This window comes from Monodelphis domestica, chromosome 8 (genome assembly GCF_027887165.1).
Source record: "Monodelphis domestica isolate mMonDom1 chromosome 8, mMonDom1.pri, whole genome shotgun sequence".
In the NCBI taxonomy this organism is placed as follows: Eukaryota; Metazoa; Chordata; class Mammalia; order Didelphimorphia; family Didelphidae; genus Monodelphis; species Monodelphis domestica.
The window spans coordinates 179,590,137-179,604,860 of record NC_077234.1 but is presented as its reverse complement, the minus strand read 5'-3'; the positions used below and the strand labels follow the sequence as shown (position 1 = coordinate 179,604,860).

The window sequence follows — 14,724 nt, the reverse complement described above, 5'->3', positions numbered from 1 at the left end:
CTAAGAAGGGGTGCATTAGGCTTCACCAGTCTCCCAAAAGGGTCTATGATGCAAAAAAGATAGAAAATTCCATCGCACCTCTGGTCACTGTTTTTTTTTTATTGTAGGATATCATTTATCACCTGAAAAATGTTCTCTCCACCTTACATTAAGACCCACTATCTCAGGAAATAGGCTTCAAATAATCATATGATCACCCAACCCTGTGTGCTTGCATAGTGAAGGTTGTCCCCCAGTACTTGACCACTGAATAGTCTCATCTCTCAGAACAAACTACTAGTCCTGGGGGTTTCTCCTATATTGCAGTATAACCATTCATGGAAGACAATAAAAGAAGAATGCATTCTCCTTTCTTTTTCCTCTCCTCATCCTCTACCTCATCCTTTCCCTCAACACCACCTCTAAATATCATACCTACATTCATATCCAAAATGGTGTGCCAAAGAAATGGGACACCATTCTGACATCCTTCCTTTCCTATCTCTAGGATAGCAATTATCGTTCAAGCACCATCTCTCTCCCTTATCATTTTGTTTACCAATGAAGCTTGTGTAATTATTAGTTTTCTTAATATACCGAAGACTATAGAATCAAAGAACTGTATTATAGAGTCATGTTTTATTGAACAAAATATGTGACCCACCACTTCCATTCCAATATTTGGGACATAAATTTTTTAAAAACTATATTCACCGTATCTCCTTTGTGCTCTCTACAATGTGTATTACTTAAATCAATGTGCATTTATTATGAACTTATTATATGCCCCAAACTCTTTTGGTTGCTAGAAACACAATATGATGAAAGAAACAATCTCTATTTATAAGGAGTTTACATTCTAGTCATGAAAACAACTAAGGTGTGTGTGGATATATATGTGTGTATGTATATATGTATGTTTGTGTACATATATTGATATATGTGTGTTTGTGTGAATAGAGAATAAATATAAATAAAATAGATATTTGGCAATTAACTCTAAGGTAGTTTGGGAGAGAAGGCACAAATTTTTAAAGAGATCATGAAAAGCTTTGTATAGGAGGTGGTACCTGAACTGTGTGTACCATCATCATCATCATCATAATTAACATTTACATAGCACATACTCTTAGGCTGCAGTGATAGATTAGGTAGTAAATTATTTTTAAAACTAGAGAGAGCTGTAAAAAATCATAAAAGAACAAAAAAAAAACCCAAATTGATGCAGAGTGAAATGAGCAGAATCAGGAGAACCAGGAGAACAATTCATATAATAAAAAATATTGTAAAGAAAACTAACTTGCAAAGACTTAAGAACTCTGATTAAAGTAATGACCAGTCATGATTCCAGAGCACCAGTGATGAAACATGTTACCCAACTTCTGGCTGAGAAGGAATAGCCTCAAAATACAGAATCAGAGCATATGTTCATATATGATCAATATGGGAATTTATTTTTGCTTGACTATACATATTTACTAAAAGGATTTTTATCCTCTTTCCCCCCTTAATTTTGGGGGTGATGGGTTAGAGGAAGCAGGTAGAGATAAAATAACCCCCAAAAAGAATGAAAAGAGGGTCATTGAAACATTTTATAATGTTCCCAAAGAGGGCAGAAAGCCAGAAAGAATCCCAGAAGCAAGATAACTTTGAAAATTACATATTTTTATTCTTTTCCCTTACTTCTTTGTGTCTGTAAATAGCATATTCTCCCAGGAAAGCGTCTTTTTAAAAAAAAACTCTTACCATCTGTCTCCAATACTATGTATTGGTTCCAAGACAGGAGAGCAGTAAGGGCTAGGCAATGAGGGTTAAGTGACTTGCCCAGGATTACAAAGTTAGGAAGTTTCTGAAGCCAGATTTGAACCTAGGATCTCCCATTTCTAGGCCCAGTTCTCAAACTATTGAACCACTAAGCTGACCCAGTTAAGTATTTTTTTTTAAATCCAGATCACCATTGGCTCCTCATTTTCCTTTGAATTCCCCTTCCCCAAAGAATTTCCAGTTAACCACTAAGTCCTATAAATTCTACCTCTACAACCTTTCCCCCATTATTCCCTCTTTCCTCTTTTTACTACCACCACTTTAGTTTATGTCCTCATTTCTTACTTGTTATATTTCAACAGCATCCTGTCTGGTTACCATGCCTCCAATCTCTTCTCTTTCAAATCCATCCATAATGCATATGACTAACAAAGTTAATCATTGTAATTTATAGTTTTCATAATATCATATCCCTATGAAAAAAAATGTCAATGGCTCCTGATTGCCCATCTCCCCTATAACATCTCCCACTACTAGTATTGTTCAATAGAATTCCATCAAGTCTCCATCCTCTGAATTTACCATGGTACGTGCCCATGGCTCCCTAGGTGCAGTCAAATAAAAAGGCAGCTTGGAGCACTCCTCTCATGTCCATGCCATCATGCCTATAATAGATGAGGTGGGAAAATACAAGCAATCAAATTTAAAGACCACAGTTTTGGAGTTGGAGAATCCTGCTAAACCAGCCAAATGATCAACTCAAATTCTATCACACTGGTTGATAGGGAAAAAAAAATTCTTGACAATGTGCTGCACAGAATTTTAATAAGATAACATTTATCAGGGAAAAATATGGCCTTACACTTAGGTTCAAGACACTGGCTCCTTAAATACAAAATTGGCAAGGCATATTTAAGAAGCAGTTTGTTGGAAAAATAGCGATATGAGGATACTATAAGCTCAATATTATTCACCAAGATAATACAGCACACAAGAAAGCTAACATGATCTTATGCAATAAAGGAAGCATAGCTTTCAGGAGTAAGAAAGTGACAATACTACTTGGTCAGCAAAACACATCTGGAGTATTGTGGTAATTTCTGTTAGCTATAATCAATGAAGGATGTTAATGAACTGGAGTATCAAGAGGAAAACACCCCAAATGGTAAAGGACTTCAAATCTATGTCCTATGAACAACATTAAGTGAAGGAAATAACAAAGAGGAAAGGTCAGGTGAACATGACAGCTCACTCCAAGTGGATGAAATAGGGATTAGACTTTTATTTAACTCCATAGGACAGAACTAATTGTTATGTGGAGGAAGCAAAGAAAAAATATTTAGATTTGATATGGGGAAAAATTTCCTAAAGATAAGAGTTACACAAAATAGGAAAGGATCCCTTCGGAAGGACTGTGTTCCTCCCTCATTTGAGATCTTTAAACAAAAAATTCTCACATCTGTGGCAGATGGGCTTGGGTCCCTTTAAGATATTGTTGGATTAAATGGCCACTGCATCCCTTCTATCTTGAAATTCTGTGAATCTATGAAAAACAACATAAAAAAATATAAGGAACAAATAAATAATGTTAAATTTTTAAATAAAAAATTAAAAAAATTAAGTGTTAATTTTGTTACTTTTAACTTAAAATAACAAAAATTCTATATTTTAAGTTCAGACTCAGATGAAATATGAAAATGAGACACACTTTTAGGGGTGTACAGCAAAAAGCAATTCAATTGAAATTAGCATAAAATTTAAAATTAAAGGAAGTTGTTCCTTTTATGGTCCATTTCCAGGGAAGATTTGACAGTTACTGAAAATGCACATATCACAGCTAATGTGAACTCTTCCCTTCCGTGTTCTCTCCCCAACTCTCTTAAGAGAACTCATGAATACAGGAACAAATAATACAAGTTGCTTGGGAGCAAAGATATTTCTTTTCATCTTTTAATTCTTAGTGCCTAGAAAATATGCTTTAATTAATAAAGTCCTAATATAGACTTGTTGATGTTAATTTAATTATGAACCAAATATCAGAACATCTGATGTGACAAAGGCCTTAAATTTTTTTCATGATTTGTAAAGATAATAGGATATTTGAAATTGGTAAGTTTATGGAAAATATAAGAGTTAAGTTTGTGCCTATTTGTTGAAATGTAAAACAAGTAATGGAAGAAGGTAAGAGTGGAAGGATAGGTTGAAAAGGAGTCTTCATGGGAAAGGAGCATTTAATGGAGAGTAGCAAAAACCTAGTTGGTACAAAAACTATTCCAAATATAGAGAACCAAAAGCAGGCTAGAGAACAGAATACTGGGAAACTCTCTCAGAAGAGCATGAGCTCCTACTGTGTATACAACTTTCACTTCCAATTTTAGTCCCCCAAAGTGTGAGGCTGAAAATATAACCCCAGGTTAGAGGAAGTGATAACTGTTCTATGATCATGTGAGTCGCTGTTGACAAAAAAAAGAAGAAGAAGAAGAAGAAGACTACTGTGCCAGGTGCAGGAAACCACAGCTGGGCCCCTCTATCTGACGGCAGCTTTGTATACCCTAAGGGTGATGGGTTGAGTCTCAGATACATGTATTTTCAGAGATACAGCTTAGTCTCAGAAAGGCCTCATCATTTGAGGCAGCTCCTATTAGATACTGAACTTTTACCCTAAACCCTGCCAAAGGATACAACACACTTAGGGAAGGGACCACTCAAATTTAGATTACTTCCCATTTGCTCCCCTTCTAACCAGTTCCTGGGAGGAAGGGGCACATAGCCACACTCATAAAAGGAACTCTTTCTAGGACCCCAAAATGATACAGCCTTGACTTATTCAAGGCATGAAAAGATAGTAAATTTATCCAATCTAATTATTTATGATTTAGTAATAGTCCTTTCTCTGCCTTTAAAATAAATTTTTAAATAAAATCTCCACTGACAAATAATGGAAGATGCCATCCAATTCAGCTACATATGGCTCAATTGTTTTTCTAGACATAGGACTGACTGAGTACACTAGTTATGATGCTTCCTCTGTTCATGGTGCTGACAGTGGGTTCCTGGCTACCAGTTGCCATAACACATAGGACTTCCTGTATATGACTAGCTAAAACTACAGCAATAGTTGGTAGATGGGTACAAACACAGCAAAGCATAATGGTTTATTTTTTGACTATAGATCTTCTTGAATTGCTTTGAGATGTCATATGCAAGGTATCAGGACACAGTTGAGAAATGATGATTTAACTCAAAATGTTAAGTGAATAGTTGAAACATTCAATTTTCTGTGGAAAACGCAAGAAAATATTATTATAATTTTAATCATGTTTCCAATAATTCTGTCTTCCAGTATCTCTGATTTCTTTTTTGTGAATTTTCCTTCTCCTGATCCAGATAATAACTCATTTACAACCTGGTGAATAGTTATTGAAATGCTTTGTTTAAAAAAAAATTCACCACTGTGGGACCCCAATGATACTCAAATATTAGCACATATATAAGAAAGATTAAAGTATAATGAGGTAGATAAGAGAAGTTCCTGGAAATTCTGAAGAACTATTGTAAAACTAAGATTTTTAGAGATTGTTGAACTTGGTTTTTATTATGAATAAATTCATGTAAAAACTTTCTAGGCTTTCTTTACTGGATACAAATATATGATTAACAATACTCAAGTCCAGTGTGTCAAACTCAAACAGAAATATGGACCACCAATCCATATTTAAGGATCCCTGTGTATCACATACTGTCTTAGTTTATAAATGTAATCAATGTCTTGTATTTTTATTTATTTTATTAAATATTTCTCAATTATATTTTAATCTGATTAAAGCTATGTTCTGGAATACTGTGTGTTTGATATCTCTGCTCCAATTTATTCTAAATTTTATTGGGATCATTCTTTGGCTCAAATGAAAATAAAGAGAAGAGGAAATTATTTTCTAGAGGAATTAATCAATTATCAATCACTTATTAACTGCCTGCTAGGTACTTAGCACTATGCCAAACCTAGGAAGAGAAGAAGATGAAAAAAATGTAATGAAACAGTCACTTCCTTCAAATCAATTTCCATTCAACGGAGAGAGAGACAAAATATATAAAAGTCAATTTGTCAGGGAGGGAGGTACTAGCAGTTAGGGGTATCAGGAAAACTTTCATGTTCATGGTGTTTCAGCTGAATTTTGATGCAAGCTAGATATTATAAGAGATGGAGGTGAGAAAGAAGAGTATTCCAGGGATAGGGTTCAACCCACACAAAGATAAGATAAGATAGTGAGTATCTAGTGTGAAGAACAGCAAGAAGACCAATTTGGCTGGAGCAAAGAATTTGTGAAAGAAGATAATGCATAGTTTGGCTAGAATGACAAGCATTTTCATCTTATCTTTGAACTGGATGAACTCTTTGCCTGGAATGCTCTTCTTTCTCACCTCCATCTCTTCTAATACCTAGCTAGCATCAAAAGTCAGCTTAAACACCATGATTATGAAAGTTTTCCTGCTACACCTAACTTTCCCTGGGCAAAAAGGAGACCAGCTTATGAAGGGTTTTGCATAGCAAGGTTTAGATTTGATCTTTGGTGCCATGGAGGTGACAGTCAGATTAATGCTTTGGGAGCTGCATGCAACATGAATTGAAGGGAGAAGAAATTTGAGGCATGGAGATTAATTAGCATAATAATTGTTATAGTCCAGGTGGGAGGTGATGAGGTTTCACAAAGGTGAAGGCTAGTCTATAGAATAGGAACTGAATGTGAGTTCCTATGTAGAATGGATGAAGCTTAGCAGTTGCTAAGGTATGTGAGGCAAGAGAGAGTCAATAGTGAAGAATGACACTGAAGTTGCAACACTGACTAACAGGAAGGATGATGGTAGCTTTAACAAAAATGGAAATGTTGGGAAGAATGCTAGGTTTCAAGGGAAAAGGATGGGTTCTGTTTTGAATATGTTCTGTTTTCTGGTACCTCTGGGACACCAACTAGAAGTGCACAATAGGCAATTGGAGATGAGAAACTAAAGCTCAGGAGAGAGACTAGGAATAGAAGAATAGACAAGGTATAGACCTGGAAGTCATCTGCCTAGAGATGGTAATTAAACCCGAGGGAACTGCGGAGTTCACCAAGTAAGAGAATGTAAAGAGAGAAGAAAAGGGCTCTAAACACAGTATTGAGAAACAACCATAAATATCCATGATTGGACAATAATCAGAATGGCTCAAGGAAGAGGGCGAGAGGTTAAATGAAGGTTTATGTACTAGAAAGAGATTGCTTGTCTTGGAATTAGCTGAGCTGTGAACATGATTTTCTCCTGTTCTTTTCTAAAGCCACATCATGGCAATAAGATTCTTCTAGATTCTAAAAAGTTCTGACAGTTAGAGCATTAGTTATGGAGGGCTTTACTGCACCAGAATATTTTCAAGTATAGCTATAATGATGTTCAGTATGTCAATTGTCTGCCAAATAGCTCAGATAATTGTGAAGAGGCTATTACTTCTCTATCACGTACATTTGTCCTTTGGAATCTGAGAAGTAATGAAAACCATTGCCTAGTCATGGAACTATTGTGATGCTCATCGATTAAGGGAATACCCACACTGATGAAATCATGAGTCTTTTGAAGTATTGATATACAAGTGAATAGGAAGGCAAGGAAAGGAGCAGAGAAATAGTGCTTACCATGTTCCTGAGTGAAAAGAAATGAATTAGTAGAGAACAAACATTAGTGTAGGGAGGCACTTAGTTATATCGTCGGCCCCCAAAAGATTGACTATTGTCCTGAATGAGAGGGCCAAATAGAGGAAGCCACTTGATGAAGAGTATACTGGAAGAGAAAGATCCTCTATGCAGCCTACCATTTTTATACTTATCAGATGACAGGAAGTCAGTTGTTTGCAACTTTGACAATGCCTATGCATTTGGAGTAATCTCCCCTACTTCCCTGATAAAGCAATTTTTCAGGCTTTAATATACCAAGTTTTCCCTTTCTTATCTAAACAGTAGCCATAAGGCCAAAATTAAATAAATGCAAATGAAGAAGAGTGAGGGTTTTTTAAATGATTCCCCAATTACCTCTAGAATAACAGTGTCAACTCTAAAAAGAAATAGATCCTGAATGGCAGCATTTTAATTTAGAAAACCAAATTTATATTTCAATTTTGCTGAACATTTCCCAACTATATTTTAATTTGGCTTGGCACCCTGATCTTGACACCTGTGTTCTAGAAGTCCTTCTCACCTATATGTCCAATAGACTCATTAGGCAGTGTGACTTTGCATAGTTTCTCACAATAATATCCCCTCCTTTCCTTAATAGGGAAGTGGGACAACCCTCATCTCTGGAACTGCTTTATCTAGAAACTTCTGAATTCCTTACTAGGATCATGTGTACATGGATATGGCTTTCATTTATATGGCTAAGTGAACCAAAAAGAAGGAGTGATAAATTACATTAAAACCTGGGATATAAACTGAGAGAAAAATACTGTTTCATGTTCAGTGTAGAGAATATTCCAGTTCCTTCTTTTATGAAGAATTTTAGAAAATGAATATTTGGCTTAAATTCAAACTTTCATTAGGTATATTAAAAACACCAAAACTTCAGGCAAAAAAAAAAAATTATTCTGGGTTTAATTTTGTGTTCAGCCAAGTGATGTATTTTCTTTCAGTTGGGGGTTCATGATTAGGTTAGGTACAAACCCTTGATTAGAACCTGTGCAGAGAGAGAGAATTAATTAAAAACTCCCCTTAGAGTAACATGTGGATGGACAAGTATTTACATAAATGATCCACATATTCCCATTGCAGAAACTATAGTCTGTATTCATCCGAAAACTTCCAGCCAAATATAAACCACAACAGATGTTGGTTTTCGTTTTCTTGAGCTATTCTAAATCAAACTGTACTTCACAAGAATTAGCTTCCTTCTTTTTTCTTGTTTAGAGCCAAATGATTCCTTTTCTTTGTCTCGATTCCAAAAATCAGCATAGTCCACATATCACACCTGACTACGGTTAGGGTGAATCAGTAGGGTTAGGCTAAACTCCATTCTTTTAATATTTTCCCCATTTACTGACAAGAGGACAAGATGACTCCTCCTTTACTCATTGAAACAACTATGTGATTCTTTATGAATTCCAACAAAGAACCCAGAAATAGAAACACATACATACTACTCTTGGATAAAGTGTACTTCAGAGACTGTCTTAAGCCTCTGAATGTTAATCTACAACTTTCTGTTATTTTTTCCCCATGGGGTTGATGACAGAGTACCAGGCAATATTTTTCTCCAGTAGAAAAATAATTTTTTTCTCAAACTTTATTTAGGGAAGGACAATTTCTAACCAACTTCTGAGGAAGAATCAAGGAGCTAGACAGATAATAACATTAACTTTTCTGTGGCCAGATTGTTTGAAGGCTGAGAAAATCTTCTCTGTGCTACTGATAGCCTGAATCCTTTCCAACTCAAGAAAGACAGACACAGTGAGAAGAGTAGGACTTAAAAAAATAAGTAATCCTTACTTTCTGTTTTAGAATCAATAGTGTGTATTGGTTCTAAGGCAGAAATGCAGTAAGGGCTCAGTATTGGGGGTTAAGTGACTTGCCCAGGGTCATTTGGCTAAGAAACACCTGAGGAATTTCGACCAACTCTGTTGCCATCAAGCACCTTAACAAAGCAGCATTGAACTCTGAGGCTCTAGATTGGAGAAGAAAAGTGAAGAGAATAAAACCAGAAAACATAGCCTTACCCTATGCTTAAGCTCCACCCACTAATACATCTGATCAGGTCATCCAATAAAGTGAGTTTTCCAATATAATTGCTCTTCCCTCTTCAAGTTTTGGAGCAAAAAATCATACCTCCAGTCTTCTAAACTTAACCCCTGTCTTCTAAACTTTCTTCCAGGTCTGAGGCCAATAGAGGTAGACTTTTTCCTCCCCTCTCTACTTCCCCCATCTCTTTCTCTCTCTCTCTTCCTCCCTCCCTCTTCCTCTCCTTCTTCCTCCTTCACTCTCTTCCACACTACATGTCTTCCTTCCTTCCTTCCTTCCTTCCTTCCAAGTTCCAGCTGCTTTTCTCCCAAGGGTAAGTCATTTCACATTTCAGAGCCTTCGTTCTGTCTTCTACAAAATGTAGATGAAAATATTTGTTCTACTCCCCTCTCTTTATAGCCCTACTGTTATAAACTCTAATGTATAAAGTGAGTGAGCTCTTATTGTAAAGACCCTAGGGAAAATACAATAATTAGAAAACAATAAAGAATTGAATATCAGAGATGAGTAGGGACAAAACGCATTGTCTTCAACAAGAGACAAAAATAACAGATCAAATGGCAAGAAATCTCAGCTTGTCATGACAATTGTGAGATATTTTAGGCCATTCAACATATTACCCATTTTTACTGGAAAGGGTGTAATAATATACTGACTTATAGCTTTCAACTTCTCTGAATGAATGAATGCACGAATGAGGCATTCATATCTCTTCCAGAGTGAAACAGGAAACATTTTTCCCTCAGGTACTCTTGAAGATTTGTGGGTATCTTTTCCCTAATGCTATTGGCTCAAACACCTCTTCTGGTATTTTATCTCTCCTCCTATTAGCTGATAATTATTAGTACTTCACACCAATTACTATTTAACTAATTAATATTGATTAGCTTTTACAAAAGGGTACTTAGTTTCATTACAGTTATAACAAAAGTACCAGCATTTCCCTCCCCACTACACTTTGGGGATATAATTTCCCCTATATTGCCTCAATCTCTGAGGAAAGTGGGCTAAGACTTAACACGTTTTCTCTACAGTATTGTTCCCATCATGTTCACATAGTTGGATGAGTTTTTGTCTCACCAATCACTGGAATATATATCAAAGGTTGGTTTTCCCCCATCTCAAGGGACCCATAACTGTAGCACCCTACAGCAAACTCTGGAATGGATTTGACTTTAACATCTTGCAGAGCTCTTAAGATTGTAGTCCTTTCCAATCATCTTTACTTAAAAAGAAAGAAGATGAGGGCAGCTACATGGCTCAGTGGTTTGAGAAATAAGTCCAGAGAAACGAGGTCCTCAGTTCAAATCTGGTCTCAAACACTTCCTAGCTATGTGATCCTAGGCAAGTTATTTAGCCTCCATTGACCAGCCATTACTACTTTCCTGCCTTGGAACTAATAAAAATATTCACTCTAAGATGGAAGATAAGGGTTTAAATTTATTTATTTAGCAGGATGAAGTTTATTTTTACATTCACAATACTAGACATAAAATATCAGAGTTAACAAAGTTGAGTGAATAGCTTAGATTTTACAAGCTTCTATTGACTTTTTTTTTGTACTTATAATATTTAAACAGATTCCATGATCTTGTAGGATTAGGAGCTGGAAAGGGCCTTAGAGACCTTCGAACCCAATCATCTGACTGTCCTACCATCATAGGTAAAAATTGCAACCTGTTCATGAAATCTTATATGATTCTTGCCCTGAGGGTTTAAATTTTTGAAAAAAGAACACATTCTGAGATTCTGAAGTAAAGAATTGAGACTCTTTTCTTAGGCTGGATGTTGACCTTTTGTGGGGAAGGCCAAAGTGCTTACCCTTTATAAAATGATTTCTTTTATTTTCCCTCACTGGAATGCCACCAGGTAGGAAGAAGTCCCACTAAGAGAAGAATGAGATTTTGATTTCTAGAACCTTTTCAATGTTCTGTCCTCCTCAGGTTCCATCTACGCAGCCAATCAAAAAGGTTCCTCTTAATGATATGCCTAACAGATCAAAACCAGTTGCAAAATGTCGACCCATGTTCAAATTTCAAATGGGAATTGCATGAGCTGTACATGTTTATAAGGGCTGGGCTCATCATCCAGTTCCTCGTTATAGAAATATGGGGTTTGTAAGAATCAGAAACCAAGAGTGATTAGCAAGATTGTGAATTTAGATAACTGAAATGGTAGTGATACTTTCAACAATAATTAGAATTTTTTGATGAGATATGCATTTAGGGTAGAAAAATGATTTAGATTTTAGGCATTTTAAGTTTAAGATTCCTATAGGAAACCAGTTTGAAATGTCTAATATACATGTACAAGGATATCAAGAGGGAGATTAATGCTGTATATATTGGTCTGGAATTCATGTATATAGAGATCATGTGTGAACTAAGGGAGCTAATGTGTTCACCAAATGGATATAGAGAGAAAAAAGAAAAAGGAATCCAGAATAAAGTCTTGTGGATCATTCACTTATAATGAGTGGGTGTTATGTGGATGATGACACAAAAGGAAAATATCTGGAAAAGCATGAGTCACAATTTCAAATGTTATGGAGAGGTAAAGGAGAATGAATATTGAAAAAAGGACTCTAGATTTTTTTCTTTTTCTATCTATCTATCTATCTATCTATCTATCTATCAATCATCTATTCATTTATTTGTTTGTTTCAGTTAACAAAAATTTATTGTCTTACCTTCTCATCAGGGAAAAAAGCAGAAGAAGAGAACCATTGTAACAAATATGAGTGGTCAAATAAAACCGATTCCCAGTTGAATATTATTGACAGGGAATTGCCAGTACAGGTGGCACATACCTATCATTGTAGCTATCAGAGAGACTAAGGCTGGCACTCTTCTTGAGCTGCAATGAGTTCTGAACTACAATGTCCTCTGCCAGTGGCATGTGTGTACTAAGTTCAGCATCAATACAATGAACCTCTAGGAGTAAAGAGCTGAGAAATTACCCAAGAAGAGGCAAAAAGGCCTCAGTTGGAAACGGTAAGGCCAAAGCTCCAAGGCTTCTCAGACTGAGCTCACTCCTTAATAGTAAGGTCTGGTTTTGTCCTTCTTTTGTATCATTAGCATGGACTTTGATACATAATGGCACATAATAAACGCATGTTGACTTAATTTATAAACTTCCAGCCTGGATAAAATGGGGTGACCTAGTCTACAAATAAACAAACACAAGCAACATATTTCTGCTGTGGCCAAGCCCCCCCCAAATATGTTTCATTCTGTACCCTGAGTTCATCACTTCTCAGAGTCATTAGATTTGACAAATGAGAGAGCACTGCCAATTTTGTAGAGAGAGGTAATGAAGTCTGGAGCTAGATTGAAGAGTGTTAAGAGAGTGATGAAAAAGGGAATTGAGTCATTGTCAAAAGATGACTTTTTAAAGGAATCTGGCCAAAAAAGGGAAAAGTGATCTAGAATAAGAGTTCATAGGAATAGTAGGATTTAGAAAAGTTTTTTAGAGATTTTGAAAACTTGAGCATGTTTACAGGAAGCAAAAAGGAAACTAGTAGATAGGAGATTGGAGAATAGAGATGGAAGTGATGATATTGGGGAAAAGCTTCCTGATTGATCCCCCTGCCTCCAGTTCTTTTCCTATATAATCCATCCTGAGCTACACATCTAAATATTGGAATTCCTAAAGCATAGGCTTGATATTAACTTGTCAAAAAACCCTCCAATGGTTGCCTAATGGCTGCTAGATAAAGTACAGAATCTTCTGTTTGGCATTTAAAAACCTCACAAATTCAAACCTTCACACAGACTTTCTTTTAAATCTTTTCAATTAATTCCTTCCATTTCTACCTTTGCCTATTGGGATTAATATCTATACTCAAGGTTCAGTCCAACTGTTATCCAATTGGTTTTACCCATTTCCCCCGCTAAAACTATATTTGCTTTGTAGGTATTTTATATTCTCTCATTTGTAAGCATCATGTTCCCTATCCCCATCACCCACCCAGTAGAATGTCAGGTCCTTGAAGATATAAGCTCTTCTTTTTTTCCCCATGGGTTTTCCCCATGGGGTACCCCCAGGGTACATACTTCCAAAGCCCTGTACAATGCCTGCAATATATAGTGATCACTTAGAAATTCCTACTGAGTTGAATTTGAAGAAGAGGAAGATGAGTGATGCATGAATCCATTTCACCTGGGTCCTTACAACTGGTTCTATGCAGGAATCACCCAAGGTATTTTTAACTGACTGCAATTTATACTTTTGTAGTTAAGTTGTGGTCTTGTTACTTCTCAGGTGAATGAGTGAAATATGATATTCTCTTGGAGAATGACTCTTCTTAGTGTCTAGTTACATACTAAGTCAAAGTAGTGTTTAGACATTTTAACATGTGTAAGTGGCTACTGGATTGCAGAAGCTTGTAGTCATTATTTCTTTTATGTACCCACTGGACCACTAAGTAAAAATTCATAAACCAATGTGTTAAATACTTTGAATTTACCAGGAGGAATCAATATTAAAAGTGTGATATGGAAATCACTTTAAAAGACTGATATATATTAATTTAAGGTCACCAAGGAATTCAGCTATGTAATTCCTAAATGAAAACTCAAGTCAGCTGTCAGCCTTTTTTTATGGTGTTTTAATTACAAACAGGAGGAAGAAAACTATTAGAGGGAGAGAGAGAGAGAGAGAGAGAGAGAGAGAGAGAGAGAGAGAGAGAGAGAGAGAGAGAGAGAGAGAGAGAGAGAGAGGGGAAAGGGAGAGAAGGAAATAGGGCTTAAATACCCACTCTGCTTAGGCTGAGCCAAAGGTCCAAAGCCCTGGATAGCTGAGGCAAAGAAAAGAGATCAGTCCCTATCACTCACGTGACCAAAATGGAGAAACAGTCTGTGGGCTCCTCCACTCCAAGCACCAGGCTCCAACAACCTCTCTCCCTCCACACAGGAAGTCCTCAGAACTCCTGAGCTATCCTCTACCTCACTTCCTGTGTCTCACTTGTGCCAATGGTGGCTCTAGTTTAGCCTAGGACCACCCAGAGGTCTGTCCTTTTTGCACATGTCTGTTGAAGGCCATATTCTCAAATAATTAAATCTTGAGTTTTGCTGCAGCCCTTCCTAAATCTTGTTACCCTGAGTAGGGTGGAGATTGTAGTTTCCAAGACCTGATTCTGTTATTCCAAGTGTCTCTCTTGTTATTGATCAGGAAATAGCTAAATCCCATCTTCTAAAGAATGGTCTGAATAGGGTTGAGAAGG

General features: G+C 36.3%; 1 long non-coding RNA gene across 2 annotated transcripts; it reads right to left on the bottom strand.

Moving 5' to 3' along the window:
• Positions 1-3,010: 3,010 nt before the first annotated feature.
• LOC130455758 (uncharacterized) lies at positions 3,011-14,415 on the bottom strand. 2 transcript variants are annotated; one of them, XR_008913858.1, is made up of 2 exons: positions 14,336-14,415; positions 3,011-3,286 (listed from the first exon to the last, which is right to left on the bottom strand). It is a non-coding gene; the product is annotated as an uncharacterized LOC130455758 (long non-coding RNA). The 2 variants fall into 2 exon arrangements; XR_008913857.1 differs by lacking the exon at positions 14,336-14,415 and adding an exon at positions 11,322-11,382.
• Positions 14,416-14,724: the final 309 nt, after the last annotated feature.